This window comes from Mastomys coucha, unplaced genomic scaffold (assembly GCF_008632895.1).
Source record: "Mastomys coucha isolate ucsf_1 unplaced genomic scaffold, UCSF_Mcou_1 pScaffold5, whole genome shotgun sequence".
Lineage (NCBI taxonomy): Eukaryota > Metazoa > Chordata > Mammalia > Rodentia > Muridae > Mastomys > Mastomys coucha.
Genome location: NW_022196911.1, coordinates 92,912,523 through 92,930,810, shown reverse-complemented (window position 1 = coordinate 92,930,810; position 18,288 = coordinate 92,912,523).

Below are 18,288 nucleotides of genomic sequence, written 5' to 3'. Positions count from 1 at the left end.
GAGTTCCCTGACTGGGAACTATATATGCCCTTGTGCAGATCCTCTGCCTTGGCCACACTTAAGAGTGTATTCCCACCAACGGTACCTCACACACAGAGAACAGAGTGGAGCATCCTGGGCCCTCACACAGGTAGAGCCTCAACTGTCCTCATAGGCACATTAGCATAGCCCTTCTTCACTCAGTCACACACTCCACACATCATCTCATCACCCATCACAGATCATCTTATCCAGGAGTAGCCCATCCTGATCCCAAAGCCCACAGATGCTCTGGACATGACTGGTTCCTTACACGCCCTGGGTAAATACAGGAGCACAGCATACTCCCCTCATTGTGTCTCATAAATTCATAATCTTACAGTAACACTGGGCCTTGTCACCCCAGAGACACCCACAGTTCTGAGATCCCCTTTATTTCTGTGCCTCCACTCTGGTCTCACAGGGTCAATTGGTGTAGTGAACTCTACAGCTCTAGGCATTGGGCTGATACTGAAGCACAAAGATAGGTCAACATGGCATCATGAGTTTTTTGGCCATGAATGGATTGTTAGTGTATTGAGACAGTGTGTGTGGTGGGGAGGGGATACCATGAAGTGCTATGGGGATTGGCCCAATCTCTGTGTTCTGAAATCTCTCCACATCCATCCATAGATCGCCAGCCTCAGCTGTCATTAAGCTGCCTCTATCCTGGATGGAGTTGACTGTCCACACTCAGGAGGACCCCACCCCACCCCCCTGCTTACCACATCATCTCAGTAACCTTCGTGGGTAATCTTCATACAAGTGTACACACATAGGCCCTTCCTAGAGTTCAGGGCCACTTGTCACCAGAGCAGCCTCTAATTGTCAGGTGCCGCCAGGGTGTTGGATCAGGCAGAGAGGAGGGAGGGGAAGGGTTCCTGAGGCAGGGGGCTTGGGAGCTGAGCTGGGGGAAGGGGGGGGGGCTGGCTCCAGTGCCCTCTCCTCCTGCTCTGCAGGTGTAATTAGCCCTGGCAGATGAAAGGGCGTCTTTGAAAGCGGTTGAGATCCTTGTCTGTCAGCAGGGCGCTCTGGGTGGCATCGGCAGCTTATCCTGAAACCACACACGGCACTAGAGCCGGGCTGTCTGGGTGCTGCCCAGGAGGCAGAGGGATAGACCCCAAAGGGAATGTGCCCCCTGACTTCCCATTCCCCAATATCTGGGCCTTGGACTCCCTGCCTAGGTGAGCGGATGCACCTCAGAACCAGAGCTTGGCAATGCCACTCCCATCAGTCTGATGTCCCATGCCTGGGGCCTGAAGGGACAAGCTGCTCCTTCCCTCCCTGTAAAGCTGGACAAGAGGCCAAGGACAATGGCCCTAGGCAGTCCTTTCATCCTGAGATCTCAAAGCGCCATCTAATTAACCCCGCCCAGGTCGGGGACTTCCTCTGGAGTCCCTTTGGAGGGGTGTGGTCTGGGACCAGCAGTTCCCAGATCTCAGCTTGGATAGGAGCCCCAGGAATCCCAGTATCCTGTGCTCACTCTGTTTGGGATCTGGGAGTCTAGGGGTAATAAAGTGGGAGGGCTCACTCCAAGCTCTGAAAAGGGGGAACCTCAGGGGAGTCTGAGTTTGAGACTCTGGGTGTGTGTTGAGGGTTATCTTGAGCTCCTAGCCCTCCTGTTACAGAGGAGTTAAGGTCAAGCACAGGATGTACCTCACAACCATGCAGGATGCGGGTAGAAGGAGTGAAGCATGTGCTGGATTCCAGTCATAGGAAGATCAAAAGTAGTAGAGAAGCCACCCCTAATCTATACCCTTTGAAGTCAGGATACAGGCTCCTTTTTCTTGGGGGCTTAAGTAACCTGAGGGGCCAGCATGATGCTGGGAGGCCTTGGTAATGGAGTTGAATGGGGACTACTATCTGGGTGTGTCCATTTTGTGAAAACCTCTCCTGATGTGTGTGTGTGTGTGTGTGTGTGTGTGTGTGTGTGTGTTTGGTATGGGGGGTGAAACCCAGGGCTCGGAGCATGCTGAACACACAGTCTACCACAAAGCTATGCCCCAAGCCCCTTCACACTTATGACTTAGCTGGCACACAGATGTGACACTTTTCTGTACATACCATAGGTCCACAGACATTTACATCAAAAGACTTTTACAAGTCGAGCCAAGACTGCGTTATGATTCTTTAAAGGGAATCTTTCCCATCATCCTCTGTGAGGCCAAAGAGGGGTGGGGAGATTCAGGGGCAGGTGTCAGGGATCAAACTGAGGCAGATGGTAAGCCTGAACTTTTTCCTTTTCCACTCACTGAGCTACATGGCCAGCCCAATGACAACTTCAATTTCTTCTTCCTCATTCTTTTTTTCCTTCTTGCTCTCCATCTCCTTCTTTTCTCTTTATTTTTATTAATTAAAAAACATATAAGCTGGGCAGTGGTGGTGCATGCCTTGAATCCCAGGGCTTGGGAGGCAGAGGCAGGCAGATCTCTGAGTTTGAGGCCAGCTTGGCCTACAGAGTGAGTTCCAGTAAAACCAGGGATACACAGAGAAACCTGTCTCAAAACAAAAACAAAAACAAAAACAAAACTCATTCTTTTTTCTCCTTCTTGCTCTCCATCTCCTTTTTATCTCTTTATTTTTATTAATTAAAAAACATATAAGCTGGGCAGTAGTGGTGCGTGCCTTTAATCCCAGCACTCCAGAGGCAGAGGCAGGCAGATCTCTGAGTTTGAGGCCAGCTTGGTCTACAGAGTGAGTTCCAGTAAAACCAGAGATACACAGAGAAACCCTGTCTCAAAAACAAAACAAAACAAAACAAAACAAAAAACTTTAAAAAAAAGAAAAAAGTAATGTGTGTGTTTTGCCTGCATGTATGCATATGTACCAAGTGCCTGCTTGATGCCCGCCAGGTCCAGGAAACACTGTTGAATCCCTTGTAACCGGAGTTACAGACAGTTGTGAGTGCCACATGGATGTTGGGGTCCTCTGTAATAACAACAGCCAAGGGCTTTTAACCACTGAGGTTACTTTTATCTCTCCCCAGCCCTCCTCCCTGCTTTGAGACAGGATCTCATGTAGCCCGCACCGCACCGGCCTCACCCTCTACATAGCTGAGGATGACGGTGCACTTCTGGTTCTCTTGCCTCTATGGCCTTGGTGCTGGGATTATAGGCTTGTACCACCCTGCCTAGTTTATGCATTGTTGGAGGTCAAACCCCCAGCCTTGTGCATAGGGAGATGAGGTGTTCACTATTGTATGGGATATGGGGCCCTGTATTGAAGTCTACGCTCAATAGTCAGCACAGACGCGCTATCTCTCCTTTGGGGAAAGTCAATGGATGCTTTGATGTTAAGGATTCCAGCTCTCTTCAGCCCCACCTCCTCTATCTGCTCCCCAAATCCTCACTTGGTCCAGTCTGGGTGTCACCCTCTTCTCCCATTCCATTGTCAGCCCTGTCCCTTTCATCTCCCTCTTCTGCTTCAGGGCTTAAAAGAGGTGGCTGGGACAGGGGCAGGGATGTTTGTAAAGGATCTGCATGCCCCCACCTCCTCTAATGACATCCCTGCTTGTCTTTCCCTCACCCAGGAAAAGGACAGAGGCATGGCTTTCCTCCCCTGCACTGAGGGAGGTGGCTTTGAGCCAGGCTTCCTGATAACCCCGGTGTGGAAAAGTCCATGGAGGAGTTGAAGTCAAAATCCAGGGTGCAATAAAGACAACCGGCCTGGAGGCCAAAGGAGAGGGGGTACCTTCAGAGGTCCTCAGCTTGCTGGGTTCCCACTGCAGAGAACCCTAATTCTTGTGCAGGGATGGACTACCGGCACCTGCTCCAGATATCAAATATTTAAAATGTCTGGTTTTTTTTTTTCGAGACAGGGTTTCTCTGTGTAGCCCTGGCTGTCCTGGAACTCACTCTATAGACCAGGCTGGCCTCGAACTCAGAAATCTGCCTGCCTCTGCCTCCCAAGTACTGGGATTATAGGCATGAACCACCACTGCCTGGCTAACCTCTGTTTTTTTTTTTTTTCTCCTATCTGTCACCCCAGAACTCACAGCTATTCCAGACATGGATACCCTGTGTCACCCCAGGAAGGGTCATCCCTTTCGGGGTCTGAACTCCATGGCACCCTCTGTGCTGTTTATCTTCACTGGCTAAATGGGACCTTCCACAGTTTTCTGACCAATTCCAACTCCCTGATTATATCATCCGTAAACACATTGAGAGGAGGGACCATTCCGCAGGTAAGCATCCTCCTATGGGAGTCCACAGCCCTCTTCAGTACTCATGAGCACCAAGTGAGTCTGGTCCATGGTGAGGTGCTCATAAATACCTTGTGGATGAATGAACGAACGGGTCCTGTGCTCGGAAAGTGTTTGCAGACCTTGGCCCTACATCTGTATCACTGATGGTTTGTAGTTGTTCTGGTCCCAGAAGAGAGGGACAGCTCCCCATTCCCATACCCCAGCCCTATTGTGATTTGCAACTGTCTCTTCATAATTTAAGAGTGCCACTGGCTAGCTGGATCGTGGAGGTGCACACCTTTATTCCCAGCATTCAGGAAGCAGAGGCTGGCAGAGCTCTGTGAGTTCTAGGTCAGCAAGATACCACATAGTGAGACCCTCTAGCAAACAAACAAACAAACAAACAATGTTTTTGCTCAGCCTGGTGCTTCTTCCGGTCCCTTCCCCCTTTATTCAATTTCATCGATCCACTCACCAAGTAGACTCAATATTTAATAAAACATGACAAGAACAGGAGTTGTTCTGTCGATCTATTTTTTTGAGAAGTAGCACGTCTGTATTCTGCTCTGTCCTAAACTTGTAATCCCCTTTGCCTCTTTTGCATGGCCTTTTCTTTGTTGGGGGGAGTCTTTTTTGTTTTTCGAGGACCCCCCAGCTTTTTATTTTCCTGGAGGCAGGAGTGTATTCATGGGCACTCTTTCTCCTCTTTCCCTCTCTTTTCTTTAGAGCAAACAGGTGGCTGGGATAAAGGGAAAGGGAGGCGAGCAGGGGTTTGGCTGGGGTGTGTTCTCCTAGGTATCAGGGTCGCAGGGAGCTCCAGCCTTAACTGGGGAACAGGCCCTGACACGCTATCCAGATGTTGCGCAAATCGAGGCGCGTGCCCTGGACCCAATTTCTCAGTCAGCCCCGGTGAAGGCCTTAGTGGAGACGATTGCATTCAGATTAGAAATACCCTTTAGACAGTGTGTGTGTGTGTGTGTGTGTGTGTGTGTGTGTGTGTGTGTGTGTGTGTGTCTGTCTGTCTGTCTGTTTTGCAGGAGTTTGGGGGATGCAGAAACGTTCTCTGCCGGGAAAGGACAGCTTGGACCGGGAGGGAGTTGCCTGCGTCTGGGCCGCGGGGGAGCAGCAGGCCGGCCAGGCGGGGGTGAGTAAGGCCCAGGGGACGCAGGAGGCTCAGTGGCGGCGGCGGCGGCGGCGATGGGGAGGAGGGTAATTACGCAGGGAGGCTCTCGCCACAGCACGTCCCCACAAATGAGAGGCCCCGGGCCCCAGACACCACACAACAAAGCAGGAGGCAATTATTTGGCTCCAGTGGGAGGGGACAGCTCTTCGCCGGCCCACTGCAGCCGAACACCCCGGCCTTGCAGAGGGCGCGGCGGGTTGGGGTTCAGGGTCCGCTCTCACCGGCCCTGGAGGGCAGCGGCCAGGGTAGGGCCCCGAGGGGCCTCCTGGGGGTCTCCGCTACGGAAAGGCAGAGGAAGTAGGCCTCGGCTTGCTGAGCGCCAGGCTAGCCCGAGTCAGCCCCCGAGTCTCCTCCCACCAGGCCTAAGAGGTCCTCCTGGGAGCCACGCTGGGAAGTGAGGAAGGCTGCGGATCCAGGTCTTAGGAAGGGCCTGAGGAAATTTGGTTGGGCTTGGGGAAGCCAGTGGCCAATTTATGAACCCACTTTCTCCAGCTCTGGCCACACAAGGGGCAGCCAAGAGGCTCTGGAGCAGGTGGGGAAACCACAGCGGAGGGAGCAGGAGCCAGGGAGATTCCAGAGAGCACGTGGCCTGGAATTCACACGATTGACATGTAAATCACATGCAAATTTACCTTCTCTTTTCTCTTACCCTTAATCCTCAAATCAAGCTCTTTTGGGAGAAAACCCCTTTCCTCCCTGGTCCCTGCTTGCTTCCCCATTGTCTGTCTGTCCATCCATCCATCCATCCATCCATCCATCCATCCATCCATCCCTACCAAAACCCTGCCAATTCTGTCAGCACCATGCCTCCCTGAGAAGGATTTCCCCTCTTTAGATGAAAGCCCAAAGTACAGATGGAGAAAAAGAGGCCTTAAGAGCTTAAGGTACTTTCCCCTACTCTAACAGCCCACCCTGAGGATGACAGGCTTCTGGAACCTTCTGACAACAGCCTTAGGTTAGGTTATCAAAGCATATGCCAGCTGGAGGGGAAGAGCACTGGGAGTCTTGAAGTCTGATTTCTGGTTTCCGCTTTGTGGTTAGCTGCTAGGTGATCTTGAGCACATTGCTTTTCTTCTCTGGGCCTGTTTCTCTAAATGCCAAGTGGACATCTCTGAACAGGGTGCGTGGGGGGGGGGGGAGGCGGTTCCTTTGTGGAATTCTCCCCTGTATCACCACCCTCCAGCATTGCTACCAAGAGGCCCTTTGAGTCTATGGCCCCGCTTTTACCCTCTGCAGTACAGAGGATGAACCCCCTCACCTCCCAAGTCCTGTCTTTATCTTCAGAACCATGCTCAAGGTGGGTACGGTGACTCAACCTGTAATTGCAGCTCTCTGGAGACTGAGGCAGGAGAATCACTGCATTTTTGGCCAGCCGGGCTTACTGATGGCTAGGAGGATAAGAGCACTGGCTGCTCTTCCAGTAGACCAGGGTCTGAGCCTTAGCATACACATGATAGCTCATGACTGACTGTAACTCCAGTTCTAGGAGATCCAAAAACTTCTTCTGGCAACTTTGGGAACCAGAAACACACGTGGTGCACAAACATACCCTGAAGCAAAACACTCATAATGAAGAAATAAAAATCTTATTTTGTTTGTTTGTTTCCATGTTCCGATTGTCTCCTCGGAGCCTCCTCTGGCTACCCCTCTGGACTCTGGTTACTCCTGTATGTCAAGTTCCCTCTGTGTAAAAGGCTCCCTAGTTTTCAGTGCTTGCCTTGGAACATCTAACTTACTGGCAACATTACACCCCGCTGTGACCCAGCTGGAGGCAGAGCTGTCTTTCCCATTAGACTCTAACCCTCTCAGAGAAGTCTTTTGCAAATACTAGAGGTCTCAGAGCAGAGTTCCCGCCAGGGTACGACTGTGTCTCCAGGTCAGGGCTTTCCCTCTGGCCTGAGGATTCTCTCTTCTCCACCTGCTCCAAGCAGGTTCTGTAGGAGCTATTCCGCAGGCAAAGGCACCTGACGACATGCCTTCCTGCCACTATTAAAGCCCCACTGCTAAAGGGGCAGTTTTTTGCCATCTTTCTCTCCTGACCAGGAGTGATTCTGTCTTCTTCAAGGAATTCTGTCCTGGCCACCTCCTCCTCCTCTCCTAGCCTGTTGCCTTCTTCATCCCTCTCTAGGGCCTCAAGGCAAGCATTTGCCCTCTGCCATGTAGATGCACTCCTGGGCTTGGCTCCCAGGCTCCCTGCTGTCCCATGGGACCTGAGAATCCTGTTCATCCTCCTACACCACCCCCAAAGTGCTTAGGTCCTTTGCTTCCCAGCCCCTACCCCGGGCCTCCTGGGGCCTAAGGTACTGGGTCTCCTGACGCTGTCTATATGGTGGTGCCATTTCTGCTCCAGAGGACTTGCTCTGGCTGCAGGCATCTCCCAGGGTTTTCCCCACCTCCACAGCTTCTCTGTCTTGCCTCAGGGTGACTCTCTACCTAAATTCACCACTTTATATTCATTTACATTTGTTAGTCCAGCCCAAGCAAATTAATGTAAATGCAATGCAAACAAAATGTATAACCCTAAGTGGTTCTGACCTATGAGAACTTTTTGAAGGAAAAGCTCCCTTCTCTTCCGTCGTGGGGATACCCATCCAACATTCAAGGAAACTGGGGCTTAGAGGGAAAAGCAGCTTGGTTATGCAGTCCTGGCTGGGATGCTTGGTCCTTTGGAAAATCAAAGCCCAGGATCTGAGCTGTGCCATAGCTGTGCTCTCTTGCCCTTTGACCTTGTTCAACTTTGACTCTGCTTTCACAAATCTTCAGTAGTTTCCTTGAAGATTTTCACCTTCCCTGCCTCTGGTTTCCAGCATAGGACCCCTGTACCCCATGTTTCCCTGAGGATGGGTAAAGGAGGTGGATATGTAAGGGTCTGAGGAGTCCTGCCTGTTTTACTGAGTGTACCCCTTTTTGCCTGACCTAGCACCCTAAATCTCTGCCACTGGAGTGTTTCTATGGATACCATCTTCGGTTGGTAGACATGTGGCATTGAGGTCAGGCCCGGCACATTCTGACACGGACACGTGATCAGAAAGCAGGAACTTGGAAATATCTGGTAGATTTGGGGGTTCTTAGAAAAGCCAGAGTGTGTGGGTGGATGGACTGGACCCTGCCTAGAAGTGCATCTAACTGTGCCAGGGAGGTTGAGGCACAGAGTCCTGACTCTGAATCTCTGTATTATATTGTAAGACCTTGTTTCAAAAAGCCTAGACCAGAGGCTGGAGAGATGGCTCAGCAGCCAAGAGCATTCATTCTTTTTTTTTTTTTCAAGACAGGGTTTCTCTGTATAGCCTTGGCTGTCCTGGAACTCACTCTGTAGATCAGGCTGGCCTCAAACTCAGAAATCCGCCTGCCTCTGCCTCCCAAGTGCTGGGATTAAAGGCATGCGCCACCACCACCAGGCAAGAGCATTCATTCTTGCAGAGGACCCATGTTGTGTTCCCAATATCTACATAACTCCAGCTCCAGGGGATCCAGTGTCCTCTTCTAGCTTTCTGGGTACCCTCACGTATGCATGCACGCACAAGCACACATAAACATGAATAAAATCAGTTAAATACTTTTAAAAGGGATATTTAATAAATACCTGCTGAGTCCTAGATGCTGAGTAGCGCCCTAGGTAGAGAGCAAGCATGGCAGCCTTTATCTAGGGCAACTGGCCCTCCTTGGCTTGATTAGACCAGTATGTCCTGAGGCGCTCATCAAACCTGAGTTCCCAAGTCCGTCTTGATTCAGTAGGACTCTGCACATAACTGAGCAAGCATCTCCCTTCCATTTTCCAATGAGGCAGGGGCCAGTGGTCCAAGAACCACACCTTGGAGAGCTCTGGGGCCTGCCCTGGATCTAAGAATAAGGAGGCAGAAAGCAGAGGTGGGGTCATAGAATGAGGGGTCAGTGGGAGTGAGCGGTGGTATGCAAGATCTTCATAGATTTGCCTAGCATTCAGGGTTTCTGGCACCCAGTTGATTCCTGTCCAGCATGACCCTGGAGAGGTCATGGCAGAGGACCTTCTCCTAGGTTCCGGAAGTCTGAGCGCCCATGGGAAGACTTGGCAGAGATTCCAGGCCACCCATTCCCCATGGCATTCTTTCACCCCTAGGGCCCAGAAGCTTCCTGGAGCCAGTGTTTAAGTTGAGAGAGACGCTTCTTCAAGGAAGAGCTCTGCAGAAACAGAACTGGAGGTGCAGAAGGAGGGGAAGGGAGGGAGGGAGGGAGACCAGCCCTCCTTCCAGTGCCTGGTGTTTGATGCTTGGGCTGCTGAGACAGCTCCTCCACCGGAAACTCGAGGCCAGACAGATAAACACAGATGGAAGGAGAGACTCAGCTGCTTTATTTATGGGCTGGTGACAGGCCCTCTCCTGTCTCTCAGAGTCACTAATCTACCAGGCGGAAGAGACATCCTACCCCCTTGCCACCCTCTTCCCTCCTGCCTGAGACTGGGGCTCAGACAGGCTCCAGGCCTTCCCAGTGTGGGCCTTTAGAGCCAGCTCCTGTGGCCTGCCTGTCTAAGGGCTCAGGAGATCCTCTGCTTCCCCCCATCCCCCAGCAGAAGAGACAGCTAGTTCTACCCTGGTTTTGCATGGACCCTCAGGACTGCTGGGGAGGCTCACCCCTTAAATACACACACCTGGAGACAGGAAGATATCTCAAGTACTAGCTTGGGAGGGCTTTTGGAAGTTGCACAGTTTAGCTGCTTTCACTTGAAAAGTCCCTGAAGAACCTCTCTGGGCTGTCCTGGCTTGGGTCCACCCAGAGCGGGGGTCAAAGAGGTTGTGATATTCTAGCTATGACAGCCCTGACCCCTGGTGCTTCCTTCTAACTTATACGCTACTTAGCATCAAGTGAAGGGCTATATGGGATCCATGTTAATTTCCCCTTTTCTCTGCCTCCACTTTCTCCCTGGACTTCATAAACTTGTTCCTGGTTCTGTCTGGGGAAGGGTGAATCCCTAGATAGCTGGAGGAGAAGCCCTAGTGGGAGCCATGCCTTCCCTCGGCTGCAGAAGTGGGAGCCATGCCTTCCCTCAGCTGCAGAAGAGCATCCCAGGCTCCATGGGTTCTTCCTGCTCCCCCTCCTATGCCCTGCACCCATCTACAGTAGATCCTCATGCTGTCTCTTATCCCAGCTTACCCCAGATCTCTAGAGTGGGGGAGGAGATTCCACTCTGCCTTATGGAAAGAATGGGTCCCTCGGGCTCCAAGGTCAGAGGTCAGAAGGCACCCAAAGGGCAGGAAAAAAAGAAGAGGTCAGAGAAGGGACAGATCTGTACCTGTCAGTGGCTTTGAGGCTGGACACTTGGAGCCTTTAAGAGATTCCCCAGAGATTCGGGGATTTGGCTGCTAGGATCAGACTGGCCGGCTCCCTGACTCACTGTGGCCAGACCCAGACTGGGACCTGCTCAACTTGCCTCTCTGTCTTTCCTATTTAAGTGACTTTGGGTCATCCCTGGGCCAGGGAGGATCTTCACCAATATGACAGGCTTCCCCTCCCTGGTGTTTCCTTCCTCCCTCCCTCCCTCCCTCTCTCTTCTCTTTTTCTCCCTCCCCTGATGTTTGTACCTTGTCCCAACACAGAGGCCCATGCCTAGAAAAAGGGGGTTATTTGAAATCCTAAATCAGAAGTCTCAAGCGTTTTCTTTTTGGGATAATGTCATCATTTGGGGGTAACCAAGGACATTCACATGCCTCTCCTCTCTAGATGCCATTCAGAGTCTCCTCTGAGGAGCTCTCCCGTGGTAAACAGCTTGGCTTTTCCCTCAAGCACTCTACTCAGTTGCTGTCTGTCCTATTCTGGTCTCTTAGCTGATGAGTCAGGGAGGACTTTTGTCCTCCCCTCAGACTGAGGGATCTCTGTGGTCAAGAACCACGCTCTCTGTTATCTGGCTGGATTCCTGCAAGGATCTCCACAGATCATCCAAGAGTTCCAGCCCAGGACCTGGCCTGGTGGCTGGGAAACCAACAGGAAGCCAACAGAAACCAATGGAAAGCCAGTGGGAAGCATATTCACCTCTCCACTTAGGGTTGTTACCTGCAAATATCACTCCAAAAGTATGCCAGGTAAGGCCAGCCCAGGCAGCTTAGTGAGCTTGATGTAAAGTAAAAGCCTGAAAGGTGGCTCAGTTGACCAAGTGTGCGCTATACAAACATGGAGACCTGCAGTTCAGTCCTGAGAACCCAGTACAGGGGAGGCAGTTAAGGGGGATCGCTGATGTTCACTGCTCAGCCATCTGGCTCAACTGGTAAGCTCCAGGTTTGAGGAGATATCCCGTCTCAGGATATATATATATATATATATATATATATATATATATATATATGTAGTAGAGAATGAGGGAAACACCATTGTTGATCTCTGACCTCCACATCCATGTCTGCTGGCTTAGAGGGTAAGAGTGCTTCCTTTGTAAGCAGCAAGACCTGAGTCTGAATTCTCAGAACCCAGGTAGTGGTAGTGCAGGAAGGCTGTAACTGTAGCTCAATGTAAAGTGTTTGCCTAACAAGCATGACATCTTGGGTTCAATCCTCAGGACAATCATCATCATCATCATCATCATTATCATCATGAAATTAAAAAGATAGGCCCCACTAAGTGGTGGTGCTGTATACCTTTAACTCCAGTACTTGGGAGACAGAGGAAGGAGGATTTCTATGAGTTCAAGGCTGGCCTGGTCTACAGTGAGAGTTCCAAGAGAGTCAGCATTACATAGAGAAATCTTGTCTCAAAAAAATAAAAGTGAGTTTCCTGACATCCAACTTTCCTAATCTTATTTGCTCTCTTTTTTTTTTTCCTCCTAAGACTTAGGATGGAGAGAGAGCACTGCCCCATCCTTTAAAAAAAAAAAAATGTATCCTGAGTGCTGCCTTCTCTCACCTGCTTGTCAGGCTTTCTGAGGACCCTGGCTCCATGCCAAGTGTCATCTGTTGAGCCCTACCCTGTCCTTCCTCAGGGCTGAACTGGCTGGAGAGGCAATACCTCCCCTTCCTCATGGCAGGCTCCAGTCACTAGTCACAACCACCTCCCCCTACATAGGGGAGACGATGGCATTTCAACCAGTGAGTGGACTACTCTGAACCTGTCGTGCCTCGTCTACCTGTGATAGGGAAGGTGGGTGTGTGCTTAGCCCAGGTCTGGTTATTTTTTTGTTTGTTTGTTTGTTTTGTTTTTTTGTTTTGTTTTTTCGAGACAGGGTTTCTCTGAGTAGCCCTGGCTGTCCTGGAACTTACTCTGTAGACCAGGCTGGCCTCGAACTCAGAAATCTGCCTGCCTCTGCCTCCCAAGTTCTGGGATTAAAGGCGTGTGCCACCACTGCCCAGGGCCCAGGTGTGTTTTTACCTCATTGTTCCTTCCCCTCCTTCAGTTAACTTTGGAATCCATGGTCTGGGACAGATCATGGCCTCCATAGACCTGCCTGTGTCCCAACTCCTACAACAAAGTGGATGAGCACATCACCCTAGAAGAACCGCCCCCCAATGTCCTTTGGTCTTCTGAAGCTCAGGACCCCTTGGCTCACTCTGCTCTGCTACATCAAGGTCGACTCACACTGCACACCCAGGAGGAAGCCTGGGCTGCGCATCGCTCCCCTTGTTACTGACAGACTCTACCTAGCCCCAGGGTTCTCAACCACAGACCTGCTCAGATCCTCCCGGCTGGCTAGGACCTCCTGTGTCTCCATAAGATAAGACTGCTGGGATCTTCAAGCGTGGTTGGCAAGCTCCAGAAATCTGGGTTCCCCCTCGTGTTGCCCCTACCCACAAGGTGAAAAAGAGCCCTCCTGACTGGGGCTGACCAGAGTGAGCAGAAGATCTAAAGTCAATTCCCAAGAACCAGATGAAAGCTCACAACCATCTGTACAGCTACAGTGTGTACTCATATACATAAAATAGATAGATAGATAGATAGATAGATAGATAGATAGATAGATAAATCCTGAGGACTGGGCAAAGGAAGGTTCATTCTCTCAGGGTTCACAAGTTCAGATGAAATACCACTGCATTCATGAGAAGGCGATAGGAGCTCTGATAGGCCATGGCTGCCCTTCCCAACCAGGATGTGGGCTCTTAAGGCCACAGTCCATGGACCAGATGAGCAATTCACTGTGGATAAAGCTCTGCTCTGCACAACTGAGAGAAGGGGAGAGAAGGCAAGTGAGGCATAGCCCTCTCTTTTTATTTTCTCCTAAGATTTTATTTTATGTCTGTGAGTGTTTTGCCTGCATGCCTGTATGTGCACCACATCAGTGCCTGGTGTCTGTAGAGGTGAGATGTGGAGGTCAGGTCCCCTAGAACTGGAGATATGGATGGTAGTGAGCCACTATGTGGCTTCTGGGAACCAAACCCAGGTCTTCTGTAAAAGCAATGAATGCTCTTACCAGGTCAGCCATCTAGCCAGCCCCTAGCCCTCTCTTGTGACATTTTCTTTTCATCTTTTGTTGTTGATGATTTTGCTTGTTTGTTTGTTTGTTTGTTTGTTTTGAGACAGCCTTGGCATTCTGGAACTCTATTTGAAGACCAGGCTAGCCTCACACTCACAGAGATCTGCCTGCTTCTGCCTCTGCCTCTGCTTCCCAAGTGCTGGCACTAAAGGTGTTTATTACCACCTCCTGGCTTAGAGGCCTAAATGAGCTTAGCTTTCCCAGCCCTACCCTGAAAAGAAATTGAGGTAATTCCTCTTCCTGGGTTATAAAAGACAAGAAGAACCCTAGATGCTACACGACTCTTGTTACAGACAGTATTTGCAAAGGCCTATGGGCCTCCAGAACCCAGCTTTCTCCCAGAGACCTTCTTGCTGATCTCACCTGGGCTGCCCAGCCCGGAAGCAGGCAAGTGGCTGAGACGAACTTAAAGGTATCTTGGAATTCCATCCTATCCCATTTCCTCTTGTTCCTCCCAGCCAAGCTCTGAGGATTATGACAGCGTGGGCAATAAAAAGTGCCTAATTGGTTGTTGTCCAGCCGAGGCTGCTCCCCGTTTCCCTGGGCGGGGGTGGAAACCGGCTGAGTCAGCTTCACTTTTGCTCTTGCCCAGTCCCTGGTGGTTGCTGGGCACTAGCGGTAGCGCAGAAGCAGTGGGAAGCAGCCCAGATGCTGAGAGAGGACAGCTTGACAGGCTTCGCAAATGCCCAGGGCCATCCCTACTGGCTTCTGTAGGAGGTGAGGAGAGGTAGCTGCGGAGCCCCTTTCCAGAGCCTTGCTAGGAGAACTTGCAGCGAAGGGCAGAAGCCCAATTGCTGGGGATCCTAACTCATATGCCTCATCCAGCCGCGTGATCCCTACGTAATCTCACCACAGGTTCAGCCTCCTCTGTGAACCCAGGGTGAAAGGGACTGAGAAAAATTAGACGCACGTGGGGGCTTTGGAATAGTGTCGCACATGCAGTAGTGTCTCAATATTCAATGGCAGACACTGACACCACGGAGCTACAACCTCCTTCCTCACCGGCCACTGACTTGGGAGGCAGTGGGAGTGAAGCAACAGGATGTAGGTCATGTAGGTCAGCTGATCGGAAACGGCAGGCAGGCAGGAGTGGTGTGGTGCCCTGTGACATGACTTCCGGCTCAGACTGGGGTTTCCCAGCATCCTCTCTTCTGTCAGGGAGATCTGTATAGGCCAGGTAGTTCATGAGCCCCTGGGGCCCAATCTCCCTCCAGCTCTTTCACCATGGGGCTCTCTTTCCCGCAGCCTATCTCTCCTAGCCTCCAGCATGAGAACCACTCTTGCCTTTCCACACCTAGTTCTAGGTAGGGTAGAGCTAGGCACCAGCCTCCTACCTCCTAGGCACCCTTACCTCCTCACCTCCCCACACCCCCTGGCCAGGCCGCATTTTCTTCCCAGGAACATTTGAACACAATGTTCCCAACCCTGGAGCCGCCCAGCCCCTTTTGCTCCCCACGCTGCTTCCGCCTTCCCCATCAGGACACTGGGGCGCAACCTCATTTCTCTCACACCCCGACCCTGGGATCAACCTAGCACTTGCCACCTGTTCCACCAGGGTGAGAGGATCTGTTCTTTCCCATCAGACTTGGACGTTAAGAACTGTGCTTCGGGCCTGGCGGTGCTGGCATTTGCCTTTAATCTCAGCACTCGGGGCGGCAAAGGCGGGTGGATCTCTGAGTTCGAGGCTAGCCTGCTCTATATATCAAGTTCTAGGACAGCCGGGGCTACAGACAGGGAAACCCTGTCTTAAACAAAACAACAACAACAAAAAAAAACGAAAACAAAACATAAAATAAAATAGCTTTGGACAGGTGTGATGGTATACACCTGTCACCTAGCACTTGGGAGGATTGTCACAAGATTGAAGCCAGCCTGGGCTACATAAAAAGAACATCTCCAAACACAAACTGCTCCATCACTGACTCTATCAGAGTGGCCATCAATGTGAGCCACCGTTACTGTCTTTCCCACTCTTCGGGTTCCCGACTTGGATCCAGTCAAACAGCGTAGTCTGTGGGCTGTCTGCCACCCTCAACTGCTGCACCTGGGGGCTTGGCAGGTGGAATGCCACCTGTCTCAGGAGGCTCAGGTGGATGCTGGCACCCCGCCACTAAAGACCCCCGGAAGGCCTTCCAATGCTGGTGATTGGAAACACACCATGCAATCACAGGTTCTACGAGTAGTGTGGCAGTGGCTGATGTCAAAGGAGATGGTGAGAGAGGGTCCCTTCTCAAAGGTCTTGGGCCTCTGTTCCCTGCCACTGTTCTGTACACGATCTCAGGGGAAGCAGGGGTTCCCTGGTAGAGTATAGAGTGGGAGGAACTAAGCTTGGCCCCCAGAGGGGCAGCGAAGATTTATGGGACTGGATTTTTACTGGCTGGGGAGAGGCCCCGGGCAGGAGCCATGGAGGCTGCCAGAAGCAACACATGCATAAAACCTCCCTGACATGAAAGTCTGAGGTAGCAGCTCCCCCCCCCCCCTCCAGCCTGTGGGTGGTGAGAGATTTACAGATCTTGCACAAGGCCTGGAGGGGCCAAGGAGCTGCAAGGCCACTTCAGAGTCAGAACAGCTCCCCACCAAGGCCTTCACCTTTCTCCTCTAGGGAAAAAAAAACTTACTCACCTGATAGAACAGGTTGGAGCTGCCAGCACGATGGCTATCACTCTATTTGGGATCCCGCCCCCTGGAGACTAGGTGGCTCCCAACTTCCTACATTCCTTGGGTGCTCTTCTCTGCCCCCAGGTCAGGGAGAGGTGCTGAGGGCAGGGTGGACGATAGATAGAACAGGGAGACAACTTTCAAAGGGGTCTTCCCTGTAGCCTGGCTGGCTACACTGAGCTTCTGGGCTCATGCTTACCAAGTGGTTATGGCACTGCCCCACCCCTCAGCCCCCTCAGATTATGTGTGAGGTGTTACACATGGAACTCAAGCATCCTAGAGAAGTTCCAATGTGTAAGCAACACTTTCTGTGTGTGTGTGTGTGTGTGTGTGTGTGTTGGGGGGGTAATCTCTCTAGGAGGGAGAAGGGTACAGATGGTAAGATAGGGAAAATATATAAAATATACAAAATCTCTGATTGGTGGTGTCTTACATTTCAGCCAGAGTCTGAATACACTGTAGTTGTCTTAAGACACATCGGATCACATTGCAGATGGTTGTGAGCCATCACATGGTTGCTGGGAATTGAACTCAGGACCTTTGGAAGAGCAGTCCATACTCTTAACTACTGAGCCATCTCTCCAGCCCCCTCTGCCAAAGTCTAAAAATGCTCTAAGAGACTCTGCCCCATGGAAGGTATGAGCCCAAATCCCTCACCTTTGGTTCATATTCAGCTAAGCTTGGCTGTCAGGCTTCTCCTGGGACGGACCCCTGACTCTTTCCACATCCAAGGATGCTGTCCAGGGGAGTCCTTGTCTTTACTGGGGGCAGCTGAACTCTTAGAGTGTCTCCTAGATTCCGTCCCCACCTGCATGGAGAAGCCCAGGACCTCAGCTGGGGACGGGGGATGTGCACTGCTAACCACTTAAAAGGGCAGGTGAGCATCTCTCCAGCAGGTGAGGACCCGGAGCCTTTGAACAGGAGAGGGCGGGGCTTCTGTCTGAGGATGCTAGGAAACCATAAGCCAGGGCTTACAGCCTGTGCCACTGGGTTGTGGAGGCACCAGGAAGCTGGTCCCTTCCTCTCCCCACCTGAGTCCAGACTTCTAAGAGAGTCCTGCTGGTGTGGGGACAGCGATCTGAGTAATGTCTCAAGTGCCTACCCGGCTGGGTGGACTTGCCCACTGTCAGGCCCTACCCGGTGTGGTCAGTGGCCACTCCCAAGGGACAGGTCAGGGAAATTGTAGGGAAAGGATTGAAGCTGAGCCCAGCAGGGTGCGATGTAGAGAAGCCCAGTGTGGGGAGAAGGCGCTGAAACTTTCCTCTTGCTGGGAGTGGGGTCCACACTCTGAAGGAAAAGGAAGTTAGGGAGGAAAGGTGGCTTTGCTCCCAGGGCCCCCTCCCCCTGCCACCAGCTCTCACTAGAGTGGGCCGGGCTGGTCAGGACCTGCCTCCTGCCTGCCTTCCTCCGCAGCAGGTCGAGGGAAAATTGCTCCCCGTGTTACTGCTCTTGATTTTTTGAAGCCAGATCAAAGGTGGGACCCAGCTGGGAGTCCTAGTAAAATCTCAGCAATGTGGAGCCCTGGAGTTTCAGAGGTGAAACTAGGAACCAGGGGAGGGCCCATCCCGGGCTGGGACTTCAGGGGTCAGAGGCCAGAGGGAGAGTGGGGAGGGACCTGGGGCAGGAGTGAGCTAGCTGCTGGGTGGGAGCTAGGCCAGCAGCAGCCATTTAAAGGCTCCAAGCAGAGTGGAGGCTTTGGCTGGCTGGCGCTGTTGTCCTTTCAGTACAGTGATCCCCAAACAACCTCAGTGGCCAAAACAAGCAGAAGTCCCATACTTCCATCACCATCCATCCCCTCTGTCACCAGTACTTCTCATA